The sequence below is a fragment of the Cupressus sempervirens genome, chromosome 4 (genome assembly GCF_028749045.1).
Source record: "Cupressus sempervirens isolate cs-2001-9-10 chromosome 4, ASM2874904v1, whole genome shotgun sequence".
Lineage (NCBI taxonomy): Eukaryota > Viridiplantae > Streptophyta > Pinopsida > Cupressales > Cupressaceae > Cupressus > Cupressus sempervirens.
Genome location: NC_143121.1, coordinates 519,134,552 through 519,151,939, shown reverse-complemented (window position 1 = coordinate 519,151,939; position 17,388 = coordinate 519,134,552). Strand labels below are relative to the sequence as shown.

At 34.2% G+C, this 17,388-nt stretch overlaps 1 long non-coding RNA gene across 1 annotated transcript; it reads right to left on the bottom strand.

Moving 5' to 3' along the window:
* Positions 1-2,111: 2,111 nt before the first annotated feature.
* Positions 2,112-3,237, bottom strand: LOC149562213 (uncharacterized). Its single transcript, XR_016363488.1, has 2 exons — positions 2,873-3,237; positions 2,112-2,496 (listed from the first exon to the last, which is right to left on the bottom strand). It is a non-coding gene; the product is annotated as an uncharacterized LOC149562213 (long non-coding RNA).
* Positions 3,238-17,388: the final 14,151 nt, after the last annotated feature.

The window sequence follows — 17,388 nt, the reverse complement described above, 5'->3', positions numbered from 1 at the left end:
GTATTCTAGTTTGCTGTTTAGACGTTGCCAGGTGTGAGCAGGTTCATTGTTGGAAATATATGTTTGGTTGTCTGTTGTCATTGATGTCAAACATTGTATTCTAGAGGTGTTTGTGGCGGTTCAAATACTGTGATCCAAGAGTGTTTTTCCTCTATTTTTGGAGGAATGAGTTTGTCTGTTGGATCTTTAGACCAGTTTAAGGAAGGTATGTATTCAAAGCTACCACAACATATGCATTCAAAACAATGTTGCAGTGCATTGGAAGACAATCAGAATAATGAAAGATAGTTGTGTATACAGTTGTCTTGTGCAAATGATGTTTTACACTGCTTTGGTATTTTACTCATTATGTGGAGGGCTATGTGATCTGAATAAAGAAATACAATTTTTTCAGTGGTGTTTAATATTGCTTCATTTTGTGCTTTCTGAAAGGTTTTTGCTTCAGAAATGAGGCTTGAAGGTGTACTGATACTCGTGAAGATGGATTCAGATTTTGGTCTTGGTTGTGCCATTCTCTGGTGTTTTGGAAATTGTTCGAGGTGTTCCAGAAATTGTATCATCCAATGTTTTAGTTCTGTTTAGTTGTTATTATCTGGATGGTTTTGTGCTATTTGTGACGCATAAATTTAATAATTATCTCTTATTCAATTTAGTCCACTCTTTGTTTTGGTTTGGATGCTTCTGTGATAGGATTTAATTGCATTTTGCTATTGCCTTGACCAACTTGTAACATAAGTTGTAATATTCTTTTGACATAATTGATCTTGTTGTAATCTCCAATGAACTATATTGTATAGAAGTATAGTTTGTGCATTGACAAAATGTAAGGTTGTGAAACAAGTGAACAGTGTGTAAACTAGTGAAGATATAGAGTTACAGAAGAGCAGTTAAGGTTGTGAAACAAGTGAACAGTGTGCAAACTAGTGAAGATCTATAGTTACAGAAGAGCAGGTCAGTTGCTATGGCAGAGAAGTAAACTCAGAGATCAAGTGTTGCAGAGTTTAATTGTATTGTGCAGATTAACTGCATTGTCAGAAAAATCTTTCTTTATTTCTGTAAAGAGTTGTATGTTCCGAAGACATTGAATTTTGGGTGTACAAGTTTGTTTCTATATCTTGCTACTTTGGTAGTGAGCCTCTATTTGCAAGTCTGGAGTAATAAGCTCCTATTTGTACTCCTTGTTGCATTACCAATGAACTTACAGTTGCAACTCTAGAGCAATTAACTCGTATTTATTTCATTGTTGTACTGGCAGTGAGCTTCTGGTCGCAAGTCTGGAGCAGTGAGCTCTTACCATATTTTGCAATTAGATCTATACATCAGTGAATTATTCCTTGTGGGTGAGTGTTCGTTGTGGTCTTTTCCAGTTTGGATTTTCTATGTATAAGATTTGTGTTTATGTTTTTGCTGGTTCTATTCATTACCTGCTTCCTGTTTTATATTGTAACTAGCCCTTGCACCAGAAGAAGGTGCAATGATTACGCTCATAGATATAGTACGTTTATTTATTTGCTTGTTTTCAAATTATGTCTTGATGTAATTTTGTTTTCATTTGTGTTTGTTCCCTTGTTATGTAGTTTTTTTTTGTTTACTTATTTTGTCAGCTTTGTTTTCAAATTATGTCTTGATGTAATTTTGTTTTCACTTGTGTTTGTTCCCTTGTTATGTAGTTTTTTTTTGTTTACTTCTTTTGTCAGCTTTGGTCTTGATCTTCGTGTTTAATTCAAAGCTTTAAATTATAAAAAGGTGTAGTAATTTAAGAAGGTATAGTTTAATAAATGATATACTGGATGGGAATATTTATGTATGTATTTAAATAATGATGAATCTACAATCAGTATTACCATATGACAAGTTTAGTCACAAAAAATTACGACATTATATCATATTTACATTATGTATTAATTTAAAAGTTTTATTGTGACCTAATATTTTATATTTTAAATTAGATAAAATATTAATTTGTAATTAAATAAAATAATTTTAATTTGTTTAAATGAATAAAAAATATGTAAAGTAATTTATTTAAAACAATTATTATTAAAAATATTATAATATTAACACATGACCCAATCAAAATAATATTAATTATGCAAGGAACACAGATCAGATTCCGGTAAATGAATGACGCCAGGCCATCGTTGAATGTAATATTGATGGTACTAGACCATTCATACATACAAAACTTTATGTAAAGTACATTTACTGCTGTTTAGGTCACCGATTATAGGTAGCTTATTTTTAGTTTGTTTATACTTACTTCAATCTAGAGACCTCTTTCTATAGGTGGCTATTCAACTACACAGTAGTTCCACTAAATGATTTGGGTCTTCAAATGAACCAGATTTATTTGATCTCTGTTTCTTATCATTCAAAATTCTGTATCCATTCTGATGTCTTGAACCAGGCCGTATAAATGCAAAAATTATTCCGCCCTTGGGGTGAAGAAAGAAGCAGGAAGTTTCCTCTGAAATGCGTCTTTCAGAGCAGGTGAAGCTGAAAAGGATATGAGCAACACAGCAAGCATTAATACGTATGCACAAATTGGTTTATCCTTCTTTTGGAAGACCTTTGACTATTGAAGACGAAAGATAAAACGAAGCTAACATGAAAGCAAGAACAATATTTGTTTGGTATCTTATGTGACAACATTCAGGAAGCTGAAGCGTCTACAAGTTTTTGATTAATTGGAAAAAATAAAAATAAAAATTCAAAGACCCAAAACCCTATATGACCAACTTTCAATAGATAAAACATTTAGTTCCCCATCCCAAAACATTGTTAGAGGACCAACGTACAACCCAGATACTAGAAACAAATCAGCAAAAACAAGAAACTACATGATCAACAACAGAAATGATTAGATACACACAACATAATAGGACTAGGCAAGATCCTTGATGGTCACATCGACCTCTTCCAGTTTGCTCATCTTTTGAATTGTAGCCTTTAGCTCCTGGATATCCTTTGGATGGTAACAATTTTCTTCATTAGGCTTGCCCAAGTTCTTCTGCCCGACCCTTCAGTCTGACCAATAACCACACCTCAGGATCAAGATCAACAATGATAATCACCTTGTCTTGGTAATAGCCTTCTCGCCTAGAAACAATAATATTTAGGTTATTCGCCGACACCTTCATGCTATTATGGTTGAGTTGGAGGATATTCTTTTCGCCCCAAGGACCACAGATCATTAGTAGAAGTCAGGGACGCATGACCACTATTATCAATGCTCTAGTGCGATGCTCAAATTTAGCTTCCAAAGCAAGGTCTAAAAGTTTATAAAGAGGTCTAGGATAAGTTAGTGTTGGTCAACAAAGAATATCTGAAGACAAAACAAACAAGAATGACAAAGGTATGAGGTCCCAAGGAAGGCACAAGTTGAGTGTGTTGAAAGTTACATTTACAGACTTAGCGATGTAATCAAAGTTGTTGGTAGAAATCTAGAAGATGAAACTGTAATACGCAAGTTCTTATTAAACATAACAAAGGAGTTCATACTAATGACATGTTTAATAAGAGGGAGAAATGATCTAAGTTAGTATTCTATTGATCAACTTATTTTTCAATAAGTTTAAAGCAAAGTATCAATAGATACAAAGGTAAGTTACCTTGTAGGTGCTTCAATTGTGGAAGGATAGGAAATTTTTCTTACATTGCGAGCATAAGGAATATCCTTATGAATTAAAAGATGAAGATAGAAAATACAATCAAAAGAAAGATTTAAGAAGAAATTTAATTTCAAAGGTAAAGGTAAAAAGAGCTTATGTTCCATGGAAGATCATTCCTTTGAAGATGATGTTAAATTGAAACAATTGATGCATCTTTATTTTTAACAATTTTGCTAAAGAGAGAGGAGATTGCATTGCATGTTAAAGTTGTTGCAGGAGCATGGATCATAGATTTCAGATGCTCAAATCATATGACACGAATTAAGATTGAAGAATACGACACAAATCAAAGGTATTGGAACCATTTCAATTGATAGTAAACATAGAACTGATGATCTTCGCTATGTTGTAAGGTTTGAAACATAATTTGTTAAGTGTTAGTCAAATGTGCAAGAAGGGTTATGAAGTTATGTTTGAAAGTGATGATTGTATTATGAAAATGAAACAAATTAGTAAAAGGGTTGCTAAAGGTTTCATGACCACAAAAAGATCTACTATGTTGAAGACAAGTGTGAAAATATGTGTTTCTAACTCAATATATAAAGAAATGGGAGATTAACTTAAATGGAACTAAATCGAGACAAAGTGGATTCTATTTTGAATAATGAAGAAATAATGGTTGAATTGATTGATCCAATGGAAGTTGAATGGATTGATCCAAAAGTAAGATGATAAACATTATATAATAGATTAGAAGTAGATAGAAATGGTAGATCTAATGCAAGAAGATGACAAAAAGGAAATGATGGATTAGAAGCAAATGGACATAGAAGACTAGGAGTAAGAAGAAGGTAAAACCAACATAATAAATTGGAAGTAATTGGAGGTTGAAAGAAAACAAGTAAACCTAGAGAAGGTAGAAGGCTAGAAGAATTTGGAAAATTGGAAGCAATTGGAAGACAAAATGAAACTAGTAGACCAAAAAGTGAAGAACAAGAAGAATTTGGTACAAAAAAATAACAAAAATGGAATGATAAATTGGAGTTCATCCCCTGTTTATTCTAGCTACTCTTCTTTTGATGGTATCTATTTCATTGAAATAAAGTATGACACAATTAATGAGTGTATAAGTTTAAAAATGAGAGTTTTTGAATGGAAGATGATATCATTATAAAAAATTAGCCATAAAGCAATTTAGTGCAGAAGTAGGATGAATTTCAGTAGGACGAATCTAAATAAAGATGTCAAAAACTTCAATGGATACTGCTATTGTTGCAATGGATATGATCCTAGAAAGGTTGATTGCAATATAAATATCAATGCAATAAATAATAAAGCTGCTAAATTGAAAAATGATAGTCTAGTGTGTTATAAATGTAACATGACATAACATATTGTAAGGTTTTCTAAAGATTATTTGGTTTGCTACAAATGTAATATGACATGACATATTGCAAAGTTCTACAAATATATGGAGAAATAAGATGACTATTTTATAAGTGAGGAAGATTCAAAAGAAATGAACACAATATTTATGATATGGAACATACAACATGGTTCTGATGGTGGTGTGACATCCATCCCATATGATTCTTCTACCTCTATTAAATGACTTAGACTACAGGTTGCAAAGGAGCTTTTATTTGAATCCATTTCCCCCCTTGGGATTAGATGTTGGGTATCCTCTCAAAATGACGTTAAGGCATGAAGTTTTTTTGCAAAGGAATGGTTTGTGTTGTTCGGTTTAGAAAAATGTTTGTTTATTCTATAAGCAATGTAGTATTTGTTTGATTGTTGTTTGTTCTAAGTTGTCTTCAAGTGTAGGTTGGAAATATGATATGCCCACTAATTCTAAAAATTAATATGCACATGAACGACTTGGATAAAAATGCAATGAATTGTACAAGTTATCTTGATAGGATAAGTTTGTGGGGCAACAAGACAAAGTATAGGGACAATAAAGAAATTGACAAGAAAATGTTAATGCTCTGGTTGTTGTTGTTGAGGAGAAAATTGCTTCTCCCATCCCTTCAAATGATGTTTATATGTTAGATAAAAAGATTTCAACTAGGCTAAAATTTTCTAGATATTTGTTCTATTATATGATTAGAATTATCTCAAGTTTCTCTAGAAAGTGCTTGAGGTTGTTTCCCCTCTTTCAGCTAACTTGGTGCATCCAAATGGTGCATCTATCTCGTGGAGTTTCTAACTTATTTATATTTAAGATTGATGTTGGTACTTGAATTGTCAATGTTGTGCAACGGTTAAAAAGGTTATTGGTCTTTGTCCTTGATGACAATAGGAAAAAGATAATGAAATTGGAGAGTTGATATTGATTGTTATTCATAGATGTTTTCCATCAATAAAAAGGGGGATATTGTTGGAAATATATATTTATTTTTATGTTGTTATTGATGTTAAAACATTTTGTTCTAAAGGGGTTTGTAGCTTCTCAAACATTGTGGTCTAAGTCTTCTTTTCTTCTATTTTAGGAGTAAGTTTGTGTATTGAACCTTTAGAACAAGATAAGACATGTATGTATACAATGCTATACTTTATGATACATTCAAAACAATATAGTTAAATGGAATTACACGTTTAGCCAATATATCTCCTCGTTATAGTGCATATTTCAAGATCTTTCTTAACATTTTATGTTCTTTCATCATTGAAATATTAATAAAATGCATGCAATGCCAATGATCCTAGGAGTAATGATAATTTCCCTACTCCCACACATTATCCACTAATTTCCCTCCAAATCTACCTCCTAGTGATTTGGTGATAGATTGATCCCGATCTCCTCTTTCTCATCCTACTTTAATGTATAGCTCAAAAGGGTTAGCAATTCCTTTGGTTCCTATCAAAACCAAATTCATAATTTGAATGTTAGACATTTCCTAGATGAATTCTCTATGATCTTATTGGATAATACTCCTTCACAACCTAAAGATGTTAGGAAATATGATCTTCCCAAAGAGAACATTTCTACCTCTAGTCCTCCTCATACTCCACACATTTACAAACTGCAAGATGAGTCACCTTGTCCCTCTACATTAAAGGCTACTTACAACACAAGATATGATATCACCACTAAAAAATGGTATAAATACTTAAGACTTGGTAATATTAAGGCTCCTACCAATCCTCCTAAACAAAAAAATAAAGGCGGTAGGTTTCACAACTCATGTCAATCTTTTACCATGTTCATCTTAACCAAAACCCCCTTATGACATTCTCTTGCCAAGCCCCTCTAATGATACATCACCTTTTGATGATCATTTAGCTTTGGCCAAATGAATCTATTGGAGTATCAAGTATAACTCTAGAATATGATTCCCTTATATGTTCCAAAGAACCACATGCTTATTAATGGTGAGATTTCAGTTTCTTTCATCATAGTAACAAACGTTCTTTATGATCATGTTGAGTTATTTGTTGAAGATTTGGTTAATAGATGTCTTCTTCATTTAACACTAGATCTTTTACATTTCCTCAATGTCAAAGAAATACCTTAGCATGTTATTTTCCTATTATTTTTCCCTCCATTATGCAAATATCATTAAACCATCTTGCTTTTTAAATTGGGGACAAGGTATCATTATCTTGCATTTCTTCCTTACTTTCAAGGATCCATTATCTCTTTGTTGACCATCTCTTTTATCTACAATGTTCTCTCGTGTATGGACTTAGTGTTTATGATCTTTTTCCTTAATGAGATTAGCAACCTCATAATTTCTTACTTTCTTAGAAGTGCATATCTTGTATATTTGTGTTACACAAAAAGTTAACTTAATGGGACATCCCTTTTTCCTATTCTTCATCATCTCTTCATGGCTTTGTATTATTTTATGATGGTACAACCTTTTTGGTATGGGATACTTTATTCCATTCAAGATAATAACATCTTTCCTTAACAATATTTTGCATATCTCAAAGGGCATGTCTATCATAAATAATATTCCATTTCATTTATATCATTAATGCCTTTCCTTTATGAATTTATTCCTTTATAATGTGATGTATTTTTTAGCATTAATATGTATATTTTACATTGGGAGTTCTCTCTAGTTTGAAACTTATTTTTCTTATAATTGTACATCTATTATGAAGTGACTTTCGTTAGGGATGAATCACATATTTATCTTGCCTTCAAACTTGGAGGTAAAGGTTTCATGTTTGTTTTCCTCTTTGTTTTATGATGATCTAATTTTTTTAGTATAGTGTTATTTGTTTATCACATGACATTATTTTATTATAAAGAATTGCTAATTTTGATTCGAGATTCTCTCTTATATTGATCCAAGTGGATCCCTCACTAAAATTACAAGTATCCCAAAATCTCCTAGAAGTAGCATTAGATTGAAGAACTCATCAAAATGAACATGATGCAACTTGAGCTGGCTCAAAATTGGAGTTTAAATGCCAAATGTATGGCTGGTCAAAGTTTTGGTCAAACTAGGTAAAAGGGCTATCAAAAAGGTGAAAAAATCCATTATTCCAAAAGTGGTCAATATTTGTCTCAAATTAATGATCTCATCGAGAACTTTCAAATGACATTCGTTTCATCGAAAATAGTTTGTATGTGAAAGTTATCATTATTTGAAGTTGGAGGGAAAATACAAATATTGGTGACATCAACATGATGTCAACATCCTAGTCAACATAGTGACATGACACCTTAAAAATTGGTTGTTTGAATTGGATTGACAAAATTTCCTCATGGGTACAAACCTATGACCTTCATACACCATCTTAGCAGCTTGACCAAGCATTTTGGTTTGCTAAATTTAGGTGGCACTCATTCAAATTATGGTTACAACTACATGCTATTAAGAGGTAGGTGATAGATGATGGGAGATAAAATCCCGATTGCCCACCTCCTAAAATGTTGGGCGGCAACTGTGCCATTGAGCACTTTAGAGATATTAGAGGCATGCACTTTATTTAACCTATGTCTAACTGCCAATCCTTATTTAAATGGGGAAATTTGTTTAAACAACCCCTCCAAATGCAATAAATCCACAAACCATAAAATCTTAGAATATTATCACAAAGATAAGCCCTGGTAAAAAGGGGGATTAATTAGTTTTATTTGTTTTAGTCTATTTTGGGCAATTTTTTAATGTATAAAAGGGGTTAGGAGGCCTATGTAAGGCATTCAGATATAGAGAGAAGAAGAGAAGTAGTCAGAGCATTTTCTCTTGTCTAGGAGGAGAATGCAAGATCATCTTCTCACGTGAAGATAATTAGAGAGTATTCCTTTTGCTTGTAAAAGAAGTGTCATGAGAGGATTTCCTGCAGAAGAGAATAATGAATCTATGTTGTAATAATGTTCCCTTTTTGTAGCAAAGCCCTTCTCTTGCTCTTTATAAATGAACCCTATGGCTTTGAGATCCTTTATGTGAGATGATTTGAGTGATTATTTTCTATCATGACTTTGTGGATAGGCTACAAAATATTGCAAAGCAATTTCTAGGAGGCTCTATTTAGAGATTGTACTGCATTTGGAACATTATTAATAGATTGGTCACTTAGTTAAGCTAGACTCAAAGACATGTCCACTTGGATGAACTTCGTATCAATCTCGTGCTCTCTTCTCTATCTCTTTCTATGTGTTGTAATTATCTCTCTTTATGCAATTTCACTTAGCAACTATTGTCTAGATCCTAAAATTAGATCATATATAAGAGGTGTACATCCTTTATCAGAACCTCTTCTTTATTTATAAATCTATGCTCATAATATGAAAATTCTATTACTTTGTTTTTTAAAGTATGCCATCCCTCATCAAGAATCCCCTTTTCACCTAGAAATAGGGTGCATTTTTGTTCTCTTCCCCTCTTTGTCTTCAAGATTTTATCTTTGTTTAATAAATCCTCTTAAAGGTAGATGTCTTGCAACCGATATCTCTTCCATTGAAGGGTCTCTTCCTACAAGTGGAACATCCTTTCACAATTTGGACATTTTTGATTGTGGTTTCTTTCACTAGTTGATCTTGAGTCTTGTTTTTAGTACTAACCCCTTTTTGTGTGATTTTGTCTTTTTTTCCCTTATTTTTTCCCCTTGTGCCTGGAAGTGGAGTTAAGATCCTTTGTTTCGGGGTTTATTGTATGTTTTGATAGTTAGAAATTGCCTCTAATATGATGTTGCCTTCGGTAGGGCATAAAAAATCTATAGGAAAGAATAATCGCAGTGGGGACACGATTGCATACCATTCTACAACCTCCAAGATTTAAAAGCCAACTCTTCATTATTGCAGTTGAGAAAAGAATGGAAAAGATGAAATTCCAATAGGCCATTCACTTGATTTAGAGATACTCCAAGACTTTGAAGTACATGTGATTTCAGAGTGGAAATCACAAGGCCTATGTGGACCAACCATTGTATACAACAATATGCTCATATGTTACTACTATGACAACATAAAGTAAAGAACATAATGATGACATCAAGAATAAAGAAGAAACCAAAGCATAATCCATCCAAAAATAGAAATTCCATAAGCTAAAATAAAGTTTGGCTGACACTTAAACTACAATAAATGAAATGAATCATGGAATATATTAAAGGGCCAAGTGAATGATTAATCATATTCATAATTCCAGGACATAGTTATAGCTCAATGCACAATAATATCCTTTACTATTACAAAGATACAAACATGATCGCATTAACCCCTATTCTCCTACAAAGAATTTCTAGAGGAGAAAAGGATTTCAATCATCTGATGATATTTCTTATGGATATCTAACTTGTTCTTCCTCTTTTTCAAGAGACAGTAGTCTTCTTTCTTTGTTACAAATATGAAAATATATAGCCTCAAAGGGAGAATGCCTGATGATTTCAAAATCGATATTTAGTCATGAGAATGGTGTCGCCATTTTGACAAGACTAAGGCATCTCTTCATTTTATCAACTCTTATGGGAGGAGCTATTTAACCTTGTGTCTTGCATTGAGGAGTTGATTTTTATTTCCACATTTGGCGACTATTGCTTCTAAGTGAACATGGAATTTACCTGAAAAATATCATGCTTTGACATTGTGAATGTTGATGGTGTGAAAGCATACCCTGAACGTAACCATTACTTGGAGACACATGACATACAAGTAGTCCCTTACATTTGAAAATGGGTTGCATTTTTGATGGAGTGATCCTTTTAGGTTGGGGCATGAAGGGTATTGCTACAGCAAGAGAGGAGGAAATGAGGCTCCAATTAGCTCATTTTCAGACCAAGGAAGTAGAGGCATTCCCTTCTCCAAAATATGTCATCCCAAGCTTCAAGAAGCCCTTGCCATTAAAAGAGCCTACTCTAGTAGCCCCTCCATTCCCCATGCAAGAAAACTGGCTGGGTCATGAGCCTCATGGGCCCATCACCATTTCACTCTTTCAAGGTGGACCAATTGTATGGACTCATGATGGTCCAAATATAGAGTTTTGGGAGAGTGAGACCAAGCCCACAAAGTTGCAATGGGAGGAGTTACAGTCTACTAAGGAGGACAAGGAGGTATTGGTTGAGAGGAAGGAAGAGGATCTAATCCTCTTATCTGAAGAGCTTCCCTTCTTTGTTGAGGAAGAGAAAGAAGAGGTTGTTCCTCCTCTTGAGGAACAAATCCTGGCTCTTGAGCCTTTACCAAAAGACGAGGATTTTCTGCAAACTAAGGAGGAGAAAGATCATTCAATGTAGCAGACTATCCTCCATGATATGGAGGATGAAAAAAAGGACCCCAAGAATAACTCTATCCTTGAGGAAGAACATGCTGACATGTGTGGGGTTGCCCCTCAACCTATGCATGTCATTGCAGCTATAATGGAGGAGATTGATGATGAGGATGATCTTTTGGATGAGTTTGATGCTATCTTCTCTTCCATAGATGTTGAATCATCATCTCCTGTATATGAAGATCATGTTCTTTAGCAATAATAGGTGGAAAGCCACACCATACCAGTAGCTCCCAAGGAGATGGCTCATGAACATGATGAAGACAAGGTGGAAATTTTTTCTTCACAAGAAGAGGAGCCACTTCCAAATTAGTTGGATGCTACCATTGCAGAGCACAATGACGAGGTCAAGGTTGATTGCTTAGTCCTGAAGCCATCAAGAGGGTGCCCGATAAGGCATCTAGCTTTGCGACAAATATGCAAGTTTCCTCTGGTCATGCTCATTCTAGGGCATGAGGGAGAAGTCTACAAAGAAGAGCATGCATGTTGTGCTCAGGTTGATAGTGTCCCAATGCTAGAGAGCTTCGTAGTTCTTAGCATTGGGAGGGAAGTATTCCATACAAGAGTACACTTGTCATGTTTGCTGATATTTTTAGCTACCCGTATGCATGAAAGAAGAAATCAACTGGTCAAAATAGCTACTTCGACAAACTAGTCAATGGGTTTGTTTAAACTTCTAGCTGTAAATTTCTATACATATTAGAGTAGGTATTTTTCAATTTCTCCATCATTTCAAGAAGTGTACAAGCATAGGATTTTCTATAGGAGATAGAAAAGTTTTGATTTTTTGTAGTTGCAGATGTTGTAGTTTCTCATTGTTTGCAGTGTACAAGGTTCATTTTTGATTCTATAGCCCAATGAAATGCTTAAGGCCACTAGTCCATGCTTAGCAGGCAAGCATCCCCTCTGAGTGTCTAGAAATGTTGACCATTTTGGCCCCCCTTGTTTTCCAAATGTTGAGCAAACTCATAAAAACTAGGGTGGTAGCCATGTTCATGTTCATTTGATCATTCAATTATTTGCTATGTAAGTCTAATGGGATACATAAAAACCTTAGCATATATTTTATATTCCTAAGTCTTAGATCCTTCATATTTCATCTCATATGCTTATGCAAGTTTAAGTTGTGATCTTGTGATCATATCCTTGTTCGCATGATTGCAAGAAGTTATGTCTTAACCGTAAGGATGACTACGAAGGCGCAAAACAATTGGGTAAAAGTACAAAGCTGTGTCACCTTTCAGGTTGGCTTATCAAAATGACTAAATTTGAGTATTTCTATCTAAAAACCAATTTTATTCAAACATATGATCTAGACAAATCCACTCTAGCTAAGTTATATATGGTCTTACACTTTTCCAATTGGAAATGTCTATTAAATGCATGCTTTATACTAGTTTGTATCCAATTACTAAAGAAATAAAATTATTTTAGAAAACTAATGTTTCAATAACTCTTACTATTTTTTTGATATTTTTTTAATAACATATAAGCACCATTTTATAGAGTTCAAAGTCAAGAATATTCTCATATAGAGTTTATAGTGTTTTAATTAGATATAGTATATTATAATTAAAAAATTCTACAAGTATGTATTTTAACACTCAAGAAGATGTCAAGTTTGAGAAAGGAAAAAAATAAAATCATATCAAAAAAATTTAAAAATCAAATGATGTTCTAGAGAAGAGAGTCCTCTTCAAGAATGTATAATTTTTCTTTTGGTTAGAAAATATTTGTTTTGAAAAATGTGGTTGGAGATGAAAAATATCGATTTCAAATGAGTTTATTTTGAATCATTATAAAAGATAAAATATGGGTCTAAAGCCAATTTTGATTTTTGTTTTTTCTAGCTATATATGTTATCTATAACATAATCTAAGATAGAAGGGAAATAAGTTTATTTCCACGTTATTTTATGGTGGGAACTAGACCCATAATTTTCAACGTTTTTCAACAAGTAAAAAATTGTTTTTAAAAATTAGGAAAATATATCAATTCTTATTCCAAATAATTATTAAAAATTATAATCCTAAAATTCATCCACTTCTACAAATTTCATTAGTTTACTTCATTATCAAGTTCTAAATAATACTACTATTTTTATGTCATTGAAGATGAACAATTATACTTTTGTTAGTCTTTTCCTTTATAAAAGGGTGACATAGGTTTGTGCTTTTACCCAATTATCTCCACGGTCAATGCAACTTCACAAGAGGTTAAAGGCTTAAGGATATGAAGGTTGTGAGGTTGCGATCAAACCACAATAGTCAATTCCAATTCTTTTGCAACTTCACATGGAGTTAAGCTTAACTCATGGTCAGGGTGGCAAAGTCATGAATCATCCTTGTTCACACAATTGCAAGGGTTAAGAGTTAATCAAATTTCAAGCTACAACACAATGATTACCTTAATTGCTTGCTCGCAAGGTTAAACATCAAGGTTAGTGGTTAAGCTGCAAAGTTGGGAATGCAGTTAGTCACGAGGTCACAGACCAATTTGCATTAAAGATACCTTAGAGGGCCTAAAATCTTTGTGACTATCAGATCATAAGAGGATCAATGGTTGTCGCTTGTGCACTTTCTAAAAATGAATGATGTTTAGCCATTGCGGGAAAGCAACAGGTTGCTGTGTAGATGAGGTGGGACTAGTTTTAGGAGGTGGGCCACAAAATGAAGGATGTGTTAGAGCGGTTGATAGATTGATAATGCCTAATTGGTCGAGGATGTTGACTACGCCAAAGGGTTTCCAATTGTACAATGACAGTTGATTAGATAAAGATCTAGGGATGTTGCTCTCCTGAAATTTGAAATTGCTCAAGCTTTAATCAAAGTGAGGAAAAAACAATCTGCCATGTGTCATGGTGGACCAAGCTTTTGAGTTCAAGTTGTGATGTTGCAAAGGTTAGGGCCATCGGTGCAGTTTTCATGATCATCAGATCTAAGAGGATCAACGCTTGATATTTTTGCATTTTCTAAAGATGCCCAAACTTTTACCATTGTGGGGAAACGAGCTTTGGACATGTGTCTCAGTTGACCCCATGCATGAGCTTCCTTCATTGCATCTTCATTGGTGGCTAAGATTAACCTAAGGTCAATGCAACAAAATGGTGATGGCTTATGTTTGCATGTTTGCAGGAGTTAATGAGTAATCATGGGTTAAGGTTGCAATGAGGTGATCAACAGTTGAGTCATGTCTTCACAGCCTCGTAGGCTAGCATTGTCAAAGAGAAATCTAGGTTGTGAAGTTGCGAAGGGTAGTTGTAGCAATTTCCATGCTTTTTCATCATCGCATAGTTAAGCTATTGACAAAAATGTTAAGGCATGATGATGGTCAGTATAGAAGTTTCGCTCATTTGTAGCAATTAGTGGGGGAAGTCAGCTGACAGTCCTGATGGTGCAATAGGGGAAGATAGCCACGTTCACAACATCACATGGTCCCAAATAGATAGGTTTCTTCAAGATACAATGCTAAATTTGAGCATCAAACAACCAAGGGTCGTGGTCTTTGCAGGGTTGCAGACATTTAATGCCAAGAAAGAAATGGGCTGCAAAGGGGCAACAAGGGAAAATGATGGCTTCACATCATTGCAAGGAATTAAAATGTTAGACCTATAACCATGATGATGGTGCGAATGTTTGATTTCACATGAGCGCAAGGTTGCAATAGTCAAGGGGGTAAAATGAGAAAAGGTTGTGAAGCAACGATAAGCATAAAGATGAAGGCATCACAACTTCACAAGGTGACACAATTAAGTTGGAAAATAGGCTATGAAGCTACAAACATTGGGCAGTCAACAAGTCAAAAAAAAGAAGGAAGGCTAGCGAGGTGGCAAAATATTTGAATGGCATTGGGCCACGTGGCAGGGTTAGGCGATTGACTTCAATTAATTGATGACATGGCTGATTTTGCATAGAGGCACGATCTGATATAGTTCTTTAATGGCAGATCAGATCTTTTGATTGTCTACAACCACTCTTTCATTTTCTCCATGCCTCATGAATGTAATTCTCATCTTCCCATCATTAAGGTTATCCATCTATGTTGCTAGAGTAATAATGACCATCATTTTTGTCATTCAAAACCAAATTTGCATATAAAGATGAAATCTTCCAGTATGGGGATGTGCATCTACTCATATTTCCTTCTAATCATCAGTTCTTACTCCTCTATAATCTCACTCCACCTGTTTGGAGTTTGAACTCAATGTAATACCTGAGTTATCCCTGAACTCTATAAAAGACAATTGTAAATATGTTCAGAGGGTTCTTCCCTGTTTTTATTTTGTAGTGGCATTATGTTGTGCAACTATTGCCTCCCATTAATGAAATATTTATGTTCTTACCTCTTCTTTCCATTCATTAATCTGTGCATGATATTGCCTTGTTTTGAATGTTTCTTTTCATCTTCTTAGATCTATGTGTTGTGTCAAAGTTTGCTAGCAGTTGCTGTATAGTGAAACTCCTTTCCTTTCAACACTTTAACAAGTTCTAAACCTGCATATGGTGTCTTAGGAAGTAGAATAGAGTCAATATTAGTGTATTTGGGTTTTTCATTGATGTTATGTACAATTTTAGACATAGTTGTAACCATTCAATCTAGGTGCATCACCCCCCTTTAGATTAGACTAGGTAGTTTGATTTCATGCATCTCCTTCTCCCTTTTCCTTCAAAGAGTAGTTAGGTGCATCTTGATTGTAAGGAAGCCAACCTTCTCTGGAGATTCGACCTTAGAGAACAAGTCCCACACTTGGAGGTTGTTTCCATGTTACACGAGGTCTCTTGAGGGTCATACCCCAAGCAAGGGCGTAGACTTTTGTGTCAACAGATATCTACTATAAGGAGTCGAACACATGGTCAAAATATGGATCATTCATGGGGGACCACCTTCTTCCTTTGAGATATCTTTTGTGAGGTTGATACACTATGGGGTTGCCTAAGACCATGCTATGTCAGTGAGAGCTAGAAGCAATAGGGGAACACATGGTAACCCATCAGGGAAAGCTAAGAAGAAAAAAAGGGGGGTGTGAAAGGAATTCACTATAATAACACATGTCACCTACTATTGACTAATATTCGCATGAAGAAAGTGCTTCAAGTGGGAAGTGACTTTCTTCACATAGGTGTAAATTAATGTTTACTACTTTTGGTGACTCTTGGGAAATCTAGCGTACTAGATTTGAAAATCTTGAATCTTTGGGCTTGATAGAATAAATTCTATTAACTTAAGCTAGGGCACGTGGAGACCAAGGGGTTGAAACTTGTACAAGAAAGAAAAGAATCAACAATTATCTTGAAGGAAAGAAAAAATTAAGCAATACAAAAAATAGAGATTACTTCTAAGGTTGAAACAAGTGCAGTTGCATGTGAAAAGGAAATGATGGAAAAAAGATCTTGACAAGTGATGGTTCATATCATGTTTTGAGCGTTGTCAATTTGTTTTTTAAAATGATGGGTTAATATTACTTTATCGATTAGCCTTTTAGGAATGGTGGTACCCCCTAAACTCAAAAGTAAATGTCTTAATTTCTTGCTTTATCGCAAAAAAATATAGTTAATTTCCTACATGAGGCCTCTTTCACAAGTAGTTAACATTTTCTTAGTCTAACTGTGAAGATATCATTAACCAAGGATATATGGGTGTAGGTGGATTCATTTCTTTTGATCCCAAGGGGAATATGTGTTAGAAAGTAAAGTCCACCAAGATAAGTGAGAGGGGGGAGGGGATGAATTATTTATCCAACTATTTAAACATTTATCAATATTATTATTCCTTAAACATGTGAACAATATAATCAACAGCCATAATATGATATACATAGATAATAGCACCAGATATGCTAACAAGGAAAACCCCTAATCAGAGGGAAAACCCTGGTGGGGATGGTACCCACAAAATGATTTACTAATATAAAAGTTCCTTATAAGAGGATGGATTCTATTAGGAGCCAATGAAATACATTCAGTACATATCAGTCCCTATTAGGAGACTTTGAATCCCTGTTATGAGATTCCGACCTTGTTAGGAGTTGTTGAAGGTAGAAGAACTCACTGTTC